Source organism: Myotis myotis, unplaced genomic scaffold (assembly GCF_014108235.1).
Source record: "Myotis myotis isolate mMyoMyo1 unplaced genomic scaffold, mMyoMyo1.p scaffold_m19_p_1, whole genome shotgun sequence".
In the NCBI taxonomy this organism is placed as follows: Eukaryota; Metazoa; Chordata; class Mammalia; order Chiroptera; family Vespertilionidae; genus Myotis; species Myotis myotis.
In genome coordinates this window covers 69,430,348-69,442,939 of record NW_023416313.1, presented here as the reverse complement: position 1 = coordinate 69,442,939, position 12,592 = coordinate 69,430,348, and the positions used below count along the sequence as shown (strand labels likewise).

Sequence of the window (12,592 nt, the reverse complement as noted above, 5' to 3'; positions counted from 1 at the left end):
GTGATATATATGAAAAATTCATTGAGTTCTTGACTTAAGATTTGTATATCATAAATGTTGTGTCATACTTTAACATAAAATATTGTTTATATTGACATCAATGCACACTTGCCTTGAAAAGAAAAAGAATCAATACATCAAAGCAGCTAGCCCTAGCCAGCTTGGCTCAGTGAATACAGCATCGGCCTGCAGAACTAAGGGTCCTGGGTTCGATTCCAGTCAAGGATAGTACCTTGGTTGCAGGCTCCTCCCCAGCCCAGACCCTGGTCAGGGCGTGTGCTGGAGGCAACCAATTGATGTGTTTCTCTCACATCGATATTTCTCTCTGTCTTCCCCTCTCTCATCCACTCTCTCTAAAAATCCATGGGAAAATATCCTCAGTGAGGATTTAAAAAAAAGAAATATATCAAAGCAGCTAAACAGGAAAGTTGAGTCTCAACCACTGTGGCCTTGAGAGAGCCTAGGCCAGTGATGGCGAACCTATGACACACGTGTCAGAGGTGAAACGCGAACTCATTTTTTTGGTTGATTTTTCTTTGTTAAATGGCACTTAAATATATAAAATAAATATCAAAAATATAAGTCTTTGTTTTAGTATGGTTGCAAATATAAAAAAATTTCTACATGTGACACGGCACCAGAGTTAAGTTAGGCTTTTTCAAAATCCTGACACGCCGAGCTCAAAAGGTTCGCCATCACTGATCTAGACCCTAGGGGAAGAAGGAAGGAGGACAGCAGAACGTGGGGTATCTCTGAGCACCGAGTATATATAAGCTGTTTCTCTTTCTCTGTCTTCATCCCTCCTTCCCTCCAATTTATTTTTTCTTATTTCTTGCTTTTCCCCCTCAAATCTTTCCTAACTACAGAAAGAATAAGTAGAAGCAGAGCTATGGAGTCAGGGAAGCCTGGTGCATCACCCTCTATGGTTTTGCATGAGGCAAGGCTAGGCTTCTCCAGGAATGGGTTGGCAGGTCATCGCGCCCTCTCTAACACTGGAGTCGTGTGAAAGTCTAAATGGAAGAGGTTTGATAGTGAGTCCCCTATAGTCTTACTAATTGTAATTATGCTTTTTCAATTATCTTTATTACTTTATTTCAGCAACAAAGAACTTGTAGAAGGCATATTAACCCCCTAAAATAACCTAAATCAATGTTAAAGATGTTTATAGAAGCTACCTGAAGGAATTTCTTAAAATAAAGAAAGTTAACACCATTTGGTGGTTATTCTATGGCACATCTCACAATGGCACGTTTGGGTCATCAGTGTAAACCAGGGTCTGAAATATCGCTTTAAATGCAACCCACTAAAGTGGGTCTCTTAAAGGTAAAAAAAATGCTCATTTACATGAGGATTGGAATTATTTTTCTTGTATTATGAGAATGAGTACGTGTGGTTCAGGGTAAAATTGGCAGTATTATATCTCAAATGACATAGATTGAAATAAAAACTATATCTTCTGGAAAAATGTAAGAAAATTTGAAGAGGTTCTAGGGATGACAAAAATACTTCAAAGGTTCAAGGGAAAAATTCAGTTTACGGATTTTGTGTTCTCTACATTGAAGAGTTCTAAATTGCTTCCTGAAATATGAAAGCAGAGAGGAAAACTTTTTGATCATTTATCTACAACCTGAAAAGTTTCTGCGTTCACATTTGGACAAAGAAGAGATTGACGATGATCCGGTCACCTTGCCTATGGGTAAACTTGACACACCAACTTGAAAGTGAAACAAGTAGTTTAAATACAGCATAAGCATTTTATTGAATTCTAGTTTGATACTTTTGTCATCTTCACATCATGTTTCTGATTTCACAGGAGAGAATTGTGCTATGATATGAAGGCAACAAATCTAATTGTATTTAAGATTAAAAACACCTCTTTGGAAGAATAGGAATATGTGCCTTATGCTAAAAAAAAAATAGTGCAGTTAGAAAATGTGACTGCGGGGAGTCCTCACTATGCACTAGTAATCACCCCAAGCCCCTGCTCTTTAAACGTGTTGTTAGGAAGGAGATAGGAATAGTTCGAGGGAGTAAAGTGAGTAGAACTAGGTAAGAGGTTCAAGCCACAATCTACCACTCACTCCCTGACCCTGCACATATTATGTAACTTCTCTGCACCTCTGTCTCCACATCTGTAAAATGGGAATAACTCCCCTCCTCGTAAGGCTTTTATAACTAACAAATGCTAAAACACTTCTAAAGCAGTTAGGAAAATGCCTTACACATGGCAGTACTCCATAGCATGAGCGCTTCTACTTGATCCTCTTCCCTTTTGTTGACAATATTCACAGCCCTTTTATTTTTCCCCATAGAGGACTTTTTGTAATACAAAAAGCGAATACAATAAAATACCCCCGAAACTTAATAGAGCAGAAAATGGAAACGTAGAGACATGGAAACGAGAGTTTATTTTAAGCAGAACACCACATGTCATCGTTTAGGCTAATGACGACTTTAGCTCCTTCGGTGGACCCACCGGTGCCAACGAACACATCAAAGGAGCCAAATCTCTGACGTGACAGGTTTCTTTCCTCTGTTCCTCCCACCGCTTCGCGCAGTGCTCACTGACTTCAAACCCAGCTGGGGTGAGCAGTAATGAAACTCAAATCAAATACGCCTCGATCCAGAAGAGGTCAAACTCAGATCCCTGGCAAATGTAGAAGCAACACCTCAAAAGATTTTGAACAGCGACTTGATGGCACAGCAGCATGAACTGTGCCATGAACTACATGCATGAACTACAACCAGAGCAGCTTCCGCTAAAAGTTCCACACGCATCGCAAGGGCCCCGTGCACCACTGAGAGCAAAACGCCACTGTGTTCCAGGAGGAGCATTGAGGACACTTGTCTGGTTTATAAATCCCCACCCCACCCCACCCCACCCCCATTCTTTCCGTTGGCAATGGCTTGCTTTTAGTCCAAATAACATTCTCCAGGAATTCCTGGGCCTCTTGGACCCCCTGTCTTGAGCGACATGAAGGAGCTGCTCTGGTCCCTGGGAGAGGCGGGTTCGTAGTGGAAAGAAAGTGGAAACCAAAAGCACCTGCGTGTCCAAGTGTTTAGGCTCCGGGCCAGGTTAGCACCTGGTTAGCCTCAATCTAAGATACGGAGGGAAACACACGCCACTTCATCTGGGTTTCATCATGGATGTCTTCCTAATAAAAGCACAGCTACTCAAAGGAAGAGCCTTAACAACATCAGAGTGCAAATGGATTCTTTTGCCCCATTCTGGGGAGTTGTTCCAGCCAAGATTAGGTAATGTCTGAGACGCCCCATTCTCGCCAGCAAATTCTGTGTTTTGGTTTTGGAGTGGTAACTGGAGAGGGGCTCCATTTAATCTGCCCACTGTCAGCGGTAAAACGGCCAGCCATCCGTTGTAAAAGAAAACATATCGACTGTGCCATTTTGACTTGGCTGCCTCACGATGGTTATTCCAAATTTTCATGACCAAGTAAAGCGTGCAACCAACATCCCTGAGTATTATGCATTGTTATTGCCAAGACTCAACCATCCTTCAGCCTCTCACTGAGACGCCCTCTTTCTGAACCTTGTCTTACCCTCAGCTTGGGATAGATTAAGGGAGGGAGTTGGAAGAGGGAATTGTGCACATCACTTGGTGGTGGAATATATGTACTGGAGGCTAATTCCAGCAGGTCATAAATGCAAGAAGTTCATCAAAAGGTCGATGAACCTTGGGGCTTCAGCAGGGCTGAAGATCTGCATGTTATTGCCTGCTGCCAGACAGCTGAGGGCAGTTCCCCCAACCTGATAGTCCTTTACTGTTTACCAAACCTTACCTTTGCTATGTATATCTGCTTTGCAATTTGGCAAAATGTGTGAATAAAAAGCCCTGGGTACGGAAATTCAGAGAGCTTAGTTAGTAAAGCTAAACCTCCCCTGGATCCCTCAAAATGCCTCCCAAATTTATATTTCATGTCTAGTCTCTTTAATAATTTGCATCGCAGCCCTTTCTCCAGGTTCCTAAACCCTAGTAGATGTGGATAAGACCCCGGCACATATGCCAGTTTCATTACTTTTCTTTTTAAAAAGCTGAAAGTTTAATGGTTTATGTTGGGGGCCCTATCAAAATGTCTCTGACTCAAAATAGCTGCCTGAAAATGTCACAGACTGTGAACTGTTCAGAAACATTAAGAAAAACGTCTCCAGAGAAAGCAGTAGTATTTCTCTCGATGACCGTGAGTAATCACCAAAGGATTCGTCCAAAAGATGCTGGGGCATTTGTATCCAGAGAGGCCTATCTACCTGTATGCTCACACGTTCTCTTCTGTGTATAAGGAAATACCATAAGGATGTGAAGACAGTGCTCAGGAAGCCTTAGAAATTCACCAGAGACTTCAAGGATCATGAAATGGCCCAACCTTTCATCTCAGGCTCACAGAATGCCTTAAGAATGTCATCAGTGGGCCCAGCCAGCGTGGCTCAGTGGTTGAGTGTCAATCTAAGAACTAGGATGTCTGGAATCAATTTCTAGTCAGGGCACATGCCCAGGTTGTAGACTCAATCCCCAGTAGGGGGTATGCAGAAGGTAGCCAATCAGTGATTCTCTCTCATCATTGATGTTTCAATCTCTCACTCCTTCTTCCTTCCTCTCTGAAATCAATACTATACATATATATATATATATATATATATATATATATATATATATACACACATATATATATATATTATCATCAGTGGGATCAATGCACATATATGAATCTTGGATTCCTTTGCTTTGTTACTATTATCATAACTCATAGCAATACAAGTACATAAACAGGAAAGAGCAGGAAGTGAGCTACATATCATATGCTTTTGTCTGCCATTTCCAGATAATACATGGGAGCAGGTTTAGAAGGAAGAACATATCCTCTGGAACCGAAAAGACAGCTAATTTCATTACTCTACTTCCATGGACCCAATCATGTTTCAGTTTTCCTACTGCAACGTTAAAGGGGATGGTCCTGCTGGGAGGCTCGTCTGAAAAAGAAAGGAAAATAAAAAGGTCACCAATAAAAAGGTGATGGCAAGTGCAGCAGAGTATGCAATAAAAAACAAGCAAACAATCTGTGAAAAAGCATCCCCTTAATAAAACCAAGAGTAGTGCCAATAAAAATATGTAACCATTACTGGAAACCAATACAGTCATCTTGTCACATATCCATGCAAATGTTAATAAGCCTCTTTCATTAAAAATGCTTCTCTTACTTGAAACAAGTATAGCACTTAAAAAAAATAATTACTCATCCGCTCCAAACACATTCATCAGCCTTTGCCGATGTTGTACAATTATACTCTTTTCTCCAAAATATAGAGGAAATCAAAATATAAGAAAGCACTATCTGTGAATGTTAGGAATTCAATAAGGTTTTACCTCAACCATAAGCATTATTTCCAGTTGCTGATATATAAGGTAGTATACCAGTGCTTTCCAATAGAACTTTCTCCGAAGATGGAAATATTCTATATCTGCACTATCCAATACCGTAGCCACTAGCTATTGAATACTTAAAATCCAGAGAGTGCAACTAAGGAAGTGAATTTTTAATTTATTTATATTTATATAGCCACACGTGACTAATGGCCATCAAATTAGACAGTATAGATTACTTAGCTATTGCTTTGTTACTTTGCACATTCTTTTCGCATTAACTATGACTGATCAGGGAAAAAATGTTGTCAGAAGTACAAGAAAATATACAAAAGTTTGCGCATATCTTTAGCACATAAAAATTTTGGAAAATGAGTAAGAAAATAACAAAATCCAGTGGGGGGGGGAAATGGACAAACTGAATAAATAGACAATTCTCAAAAAAAAAATTGCAGTAGATATTTAGAAAAAATCTCCAACATCACAACTGATATCAATGAAAAAATTAATGAAGACATCTTCAAGTTGGCAAAGATTAACAAATGGTTATAAACAATATCAATAAGTTTATGAGCATTTATACTAGAACTTGGACAATCTTTCAGGACAGTTTGTCAATATGCATCAAAAGCTTTAGGAATGATCTTTGTCTGACATGGTCATTTCATTGTTTGTGGGGGTTTTTTGTTGTTAATTCTTACTGGACGATATTTTTTCCATGGATTTTTTTTTTTTTTTTTAAGAGAGAGAGTGGAGGGGAGGGAAGGAGGGGGAGTGAGACACATCAATTGGTTGACTCTTGCATGCACCCTGATGAGGGCTGGGGCTTGAACCTGCCACCAGGTGTTGGTAGTATTGACCCAGCATCTAGAAGGGTTTAGGAATCTGGAAAAGGCGCTGTGCTTAACTTAAATAAGAGTCCAGATACAAAACGTAATTTTGAAAGGCATTACAGGGAGTCAGAGAAGGCTAAGCTAAAGGAACTAAGTTCTCTTTGTCTCAGGACCCCTTGCTATTTATTAACACAATTTGTCCTAAAGCAACATAGATATACATCAAAGGCTAGGGTTAGGTACAGAATCCATTGTCAGATTGGGGAATTGCCTACGGTTGTTCAGGTGTTTGGCCAGTAGGAGGCAATAACATGTAGATTAAGATGCACTTAGCTGTCTGGCAGCAAGCAATCAATTTATGCATCCTTTTCAGGTTTGGGGAAATGCCTTCAGCCATTTCCAGATGATTCAGGCCTGCTGACATGCTGGAATTGGCTTCCGGCAACCAGGTACATGCCCTTGACCAGGAATCAAACCCACCAACCTTCGGTGTGCAAGCCAACGCTCTAACCACTGAACTCACTGGCCAGGGCATTTTGTGGGGTTTTGTGGCAAGGAAATAATCAGATATACAAAAAGATGTATATAAAGGGCTCTTCCCAACAGCTCATTGTGATAGTAAGAAACTAAAAAAAGTACTTGACGTTTATGTTTATAAAATAGTGAAATCTTCTCTAAGGTATATTATGCGTATATTAATTGAAAAAAAGTCTGAAAGAATATTTATTAAAATGTCAAAACTCATTTTTACTGTGCGATGGGATACAGGCAATTTTTTTTTCAATGATTTCCACATTAGGCATACATTATTGTGTAAATCAAAAGCCATAAATTCTATTGTTAAAATATGCACAGTGAAATCTTGCCTTTGTAATGCTTTCCCCACCCGATCCCTGACAGTGGAAGGCATCACTGAAAGGTGGAAAGATTTTTCAAGCTGGTCCCATGTGAGGACTTGGCTTACAAAATGTGGTCTCAAGCAACACTTCAAAACTTTTAAAATGAAGATGCTGCTTCAGTAGGGCTGGGTAAGGGCCTCAGCGGCTGCGTTCCTAACAAGTGTCTGCCTGGCGAGGTGAATGCTGCAGGCGGTGGCCTACACTCCCAGTTGCAAGGGCTTCAGCCAATTATCAATCACCAACCACAGTTGGCCACTCTGGAGCCATGCTACTCCCTTCCCCATTCTCAAAGGTATTTCTTCTGTTCTCAGGTTAACTTCATCAGAACACCCACTTTAAGCTTTGTGTTGGCTTAACATGGCTTCCTGCGCTGGTTTGCATTTACTTTATAAATCACTGCCGACTTCTAGTGTTTGACCTTGCTACAGATTACAGTCACCTGGGGAGCTTTTACTGCTCAATGAAGTCAATATTAATTCTAACATGACCAGCCATGTTTGCGAACCACTATTCTACAGAGAAGGAGAACATCTAGGAAGATGAGGTCATCAATACATGAGCAATAGCAGACATAGCTGTGCTCACTTTCCTATCAGATAACCAACCCCTTCTCAGGATCATAAGGGACCCTCACATCAGCATTATATAATAGAAACATAATGCAAGCCATGTGTCATTTTTAAATTCCTGATAGCCACATTAAAAGTTTTAAAACAAAAAAAAAGGAGACATATGTAATACTCTTTGTAATACTTTAAGCAATAAAACAAAATTTAAAAAAAAGTTTTAAAACAGCCTGGCTGGCGTGGCTCAGTGGTTGAGTGTCAATCTATGAACAAGGAGGTCATGGTTCAATTTCTAGTCAGGGCAATGCCCGGGTTGCAGCTCAATCCCCAGTGGGGGGCGAGCAGAAGGCAGCCAGTCAATGATTCTGTTTCATCATTGATGTTTCTATCTCTCTCGCCCTCTCCCTTCCTCTCTGAAATCAATACAAATATATACATATTTAAAAGAATTTTGAGCTATAAAATTGTGAATGTCTCATAGAATGCAATTTACTAAATTAGTCCCTATTCTTACAAACTAGAGTAATCTCATCCTTTGACAGTTGAAAATGTATATAATTTATATTTTTACAGTCAGTGATCCATAGTTAATTTTCATCTTTGGGGGGATTGGCAGTTTCCACGCGTTTTAGCTAGGGTGCTGTGTCCCTGTTGGCTTGGAATAGCAGGAGGCATTCAGTTTGTTTATAGAAGTTCTCCAGATAGATATGATTGGTCTGATAGGGGAGCAAGGTTGTTCTGAGTGAAAAGAAGATCCCTAATTTGGGGTCTATTTGGGGAAAGATGCTGAAAATGTTGTCCTAATGAAGGATAAAATCATGTAGATGAGGAAGAGGTATTTATTTCTATTCTCTAACCTCTAGTCAGTGTGAGGTATGGTATTCAAGTGTATATAGTTTCGAAGTTATTCTTACTTTCTCAAACTTCAAATAAAATATGAAATATTCTTCTGTGAGGACTCATCAGGCCAATGATACACAATCAGAATCAAGAAAGCTGTCTGTGTAAAATTCAGCACACTGAATACAAATCAGTTGAATAAAGTTTAAGCCAAATAATGGATGGACTAAACAATGAGTAAGATGTGTTTCCACTTTTAAATTTTGAATTAATGTGTCTCTTATGGTCAAGAGCTTAAAATTTAAACAAAGTAACAATAACACAGAGCACTGCTAATAAAATTATTGATGTTCTGCCCTGGCCAGTGCGGCTGAGTTGGTTGAGCATATCAATAAGTCACCAGTCCAATTCCCAGTCAGAGCACATGCCTGGGCTGCAGGCTTGATCCCTGATAGGGGGCATGCAAAAGGCAGCCCATCTATGTTTCTCTTTTCCTCTCCCTTCCTTTCTCTCTAAAATCAATAAAAACATACTTTAAAAATATTATTGATGTTCTGAATATTGACCTAGAATGGTATATGTTCTATAGTTTAACTCTTTAAAGCTTGTCTATTGCTTGCTTACATGTAGATTATTTTTAAATGCATTGGCCATGGCACCTCCACCAATATACCTACCCCACTACCAAGTGGAAAAAAGTAGAAAAGGTACCACGACTTTAATATTAAGAGAGTTTATACCTCTACCTTATTCTTGTTCTAGGGAAAAAGCACCAAATCATTAGGCTTTACATTTCATCACTTCCTAAAAAGATAACTCTAGAGTTTTACTTGTGGTAGATGTGTCATCTTTCTTACCTAAACCAATACATTGCCATGTCTTCATCCTTCACCACACCAGCTCCTGGGTAAAACCAAAAGATATCATAAAGAAAGGGAAACTCAGTCAACTGCTTGATGCTAAAATCTTCTATAAACCTATAAGATACAGAAATGTAACCAGCAAATCCCTACTCTCTCTCTTCCCCCCCATTGAATGAGCACCAGAATAACAAGGAAGTTACCTTTCAGGTATCTCTGGCCAACAATATGCTGGGCACTGGGGTACCCAAAGCAAGCATAAAGATGTGCCACATGGAAATGGAATCTCTGAGAATACATCCAGATGTAAAGCAAAGAGATCATGGTTCCCATTATGACCAGGAGCTGGGAGAGGGGAAAACAGAAGAGAGAATGAGAAGAAAACTTTGAGGATCTACTTCAAATATGGGTCAGATGTGAGAGAAATAAGTATATTCTATGAGAAAGGCATTTCAGGATGCAATGCATATGACTTAAAGATGAGGTGTGTCGTTTATTGGTCTCTGTTGGGACAATAATATTTATTGTGACTAGTCTTTCAACTTATTTTTAGTCATTCTGATATATACTTTTCGGGGTGGTGCAGATAACTGTATTGAATAATTAACTAAGATTAGATGCTAACCAACAGGATGTTGGAACTTTACAAAAGAAAAAAAATGAAAAGAGTTAATGTTTTTGCTCATTGAACGTGGGGATACCAGTTCTGCTCCATCTGCGCAAGCTGAGTGCGCACACCAGCAACCATGTCTGAGGGCCCTGCAGTTGGCATTGATCTTGGCACCATCTACTCTTGTGTGGGTGTATTCCAGCATGGAAAAGTGGAAATTATTGCCTATGATCAAAAAAAACAAACCACCCAGCGTTATGTTGCCTTTACTAGTACTGAGCAATTGATCGGTGATGCTGCAAAGAATCAAGTAGCAATGAATCCTACCAACACGGTCTTTGATGCCAAGCGCTTGATTGGACGTAGGTTTGATGATGCTGTTATCCAGTCTGACATGAAGCATTGGCCTTTCATGGTGGTGAATGATGCTTGCAGGCCCAAGATCCAAGTAGAATACAAGGGAGAGACAAAAAGCTTTTATCCAGAAGAGGTGTCATCCATGGTTTTGACAAAGATGAAGAAAATCGCAGAAGCCTACCTTGGGAAGACTGTTACCAATGCAATTGTCACAGTACATGATTACTTCAATGAATGTCAGCGTCAGGCCACCAGAGATGCTGGAACTATTGCTGGTCTCAATGTACTTAGAATCATCAATGAGCCAACTGCCGCTGCTATTGCTTACGGTTTAGACAAAAAGATTGGAGCTGAAAGAAACGTGCTGATCTTTGACTTGGGAGGTGGCACTTTTGATGTGTCAATCCTCACAATTGAAGATGGAATATTTGAGGTCAAATCTACAGCTGCGGGCACCCACTTAGGTGGAGAAGACTTTGACAACCAAATGGTCAACCATTTCATTGCAGAGTTCAAACGCAAGCATAAGAAGGATATCAGTGAGAAGAAGAGGGCTGTCTGTTGCCTTCACACTGCTTGTGAACATGCGAAGCGTACTCTCTCTTCCAGCACCCAGGCCCGTATTGAGATTGATTCACTCTATGAGGGAATCAACTTCTATATCTCTATCACCCGTGCCCGATTTGAAGAATTGAATGCTGACCTTTTCCGTGGCAGCTGGGACCCTATAGAGAAAGCCCTTCGGGATGCCATGCTTGACAAGTCCCAGATCCATGATATTGTCCTGGTGGATGGCTCTACCCGCATTCCCAAGATTCAGAAACTCCTACAGGACTTCTTCAGTGGAAATAAGCTGAATAAGAGCATCAACCCTGATGAGGCTGTCGCTTATGGTGCAGCTGTCCAGGCAGCCATTTTCTCTGGAGATAAATCTGAAAATGTCCAAGATCTGCTGCTGCTGGATGCCATGTCTCTTTCCCTTGGCATTGAGATGGCTGGCAGCTTCATTATGGTCTTCATAAAGTGCAACACCACCATCCCCACCAAGCAGACACAGACCTTCACCACCTACTCCGACAACCAGCCAGGCGTGCTCATCCAGGTTTATGAAGGTGAGCGTGTCATGACCAAGGATAACAACCTTCTTGGTAAATTTGAACTCACAGGCATACCTCCTGCACCTCATGGTGTCCCCCAGATTGAAGTCACGTTTGATGTTGATGTCAATGACATCCTCAATGTCTCTGCTGTGGATAAGAGTACAGGAAAAGAGAACAAGATTACCATCACTAACGACAAGGGTCGTCTGAGCTAGGAAGACATTGAGCGCATGGTCCACAAAGCTGAGAAGTACAAAGTGGAAAATGAGAAGCAGTAAGACAAGGTGTCTTCCAAGAATTCACTTGAAGCCTATCTTTTCAACATGAAAGCCACTGTTGAAGATGAAAAACTCCAAGGCAAGATCAATGATGACAAACAGAAGATTCTTGACAAGACCAATGAAATCATCAACTGGCTTGAGAAGAACCAAACTGCAGAAAAGGAAGAATTTGAACATCAGCAGAAAGAGTTTGAAAAAGTCTGCAACCCCATCATTACCAAGCTGTACCAGAGTGCAGGAGGCATGCCAGAAGGAATGCCTGGGTGCTTCCCTGGTGGCAGAGCCCCTGCATTTGGTGGTACCTCCTCTGGACCCACCATTGAAGAGGTTGATTAAGCCAGCTTTGAGCATAGATCTAGCATTGTTCCACGCAGAATACTGAAGGACCCAAATTTGTAGCAAATTCCATGGCAGTTCTAAAAGTTGAGCTGCTGTATAGTAAGTGGGCATTCCTGATACTTGAATACAGACTGTGCACAGGGAAAAGAAATAATGCACTTTATAACTGTACTAGAGGCCTGGTACACAAATTTGTGCACAGATGGGGTCTGGCCAGCCCACCCTGATCAGGTTCGATTGAGGCCAATTGGGCCAGGCCAGCTGGGGGGAGGTGCCTCAGGTGGTTGGCCAGCCGGTCCTGCCCGCTGGTCAAACTCCCAGTTGAACTCCTGGTCAAACTCCCATCAAGGGGACAATTTGCATATTAGCTTTTTATTATACAGGACTAGAGGCCCAGTGCATGAAAATTCATGCACTAGAGCAGGGGGTCCCTCAGCCCAGCCTGCCCCCTCTCACAGTCCGGGAGCCCTCAGGGGCAGGAGGCAATGCCCCATCACACCTCTGCTGCTGCCACTGCCAGCAGTGCAAGCCTC

At 41.1% G+C, this 12,592-nt stretch overlaps 1 pseudogene; it reads left to right on the top strand.

Annotated features, from left to right (window-relative positions):
- The first annotated feature begins 10,118 nt into the window (after window positions 1-10,118).
- Window positions 10,119-12,084, top strand: LOC118655886 (annotated as a pseudogene).
- The last annotated feature ends 508 nt before the right edge of the window (window positions 12,085-12,592 follow it).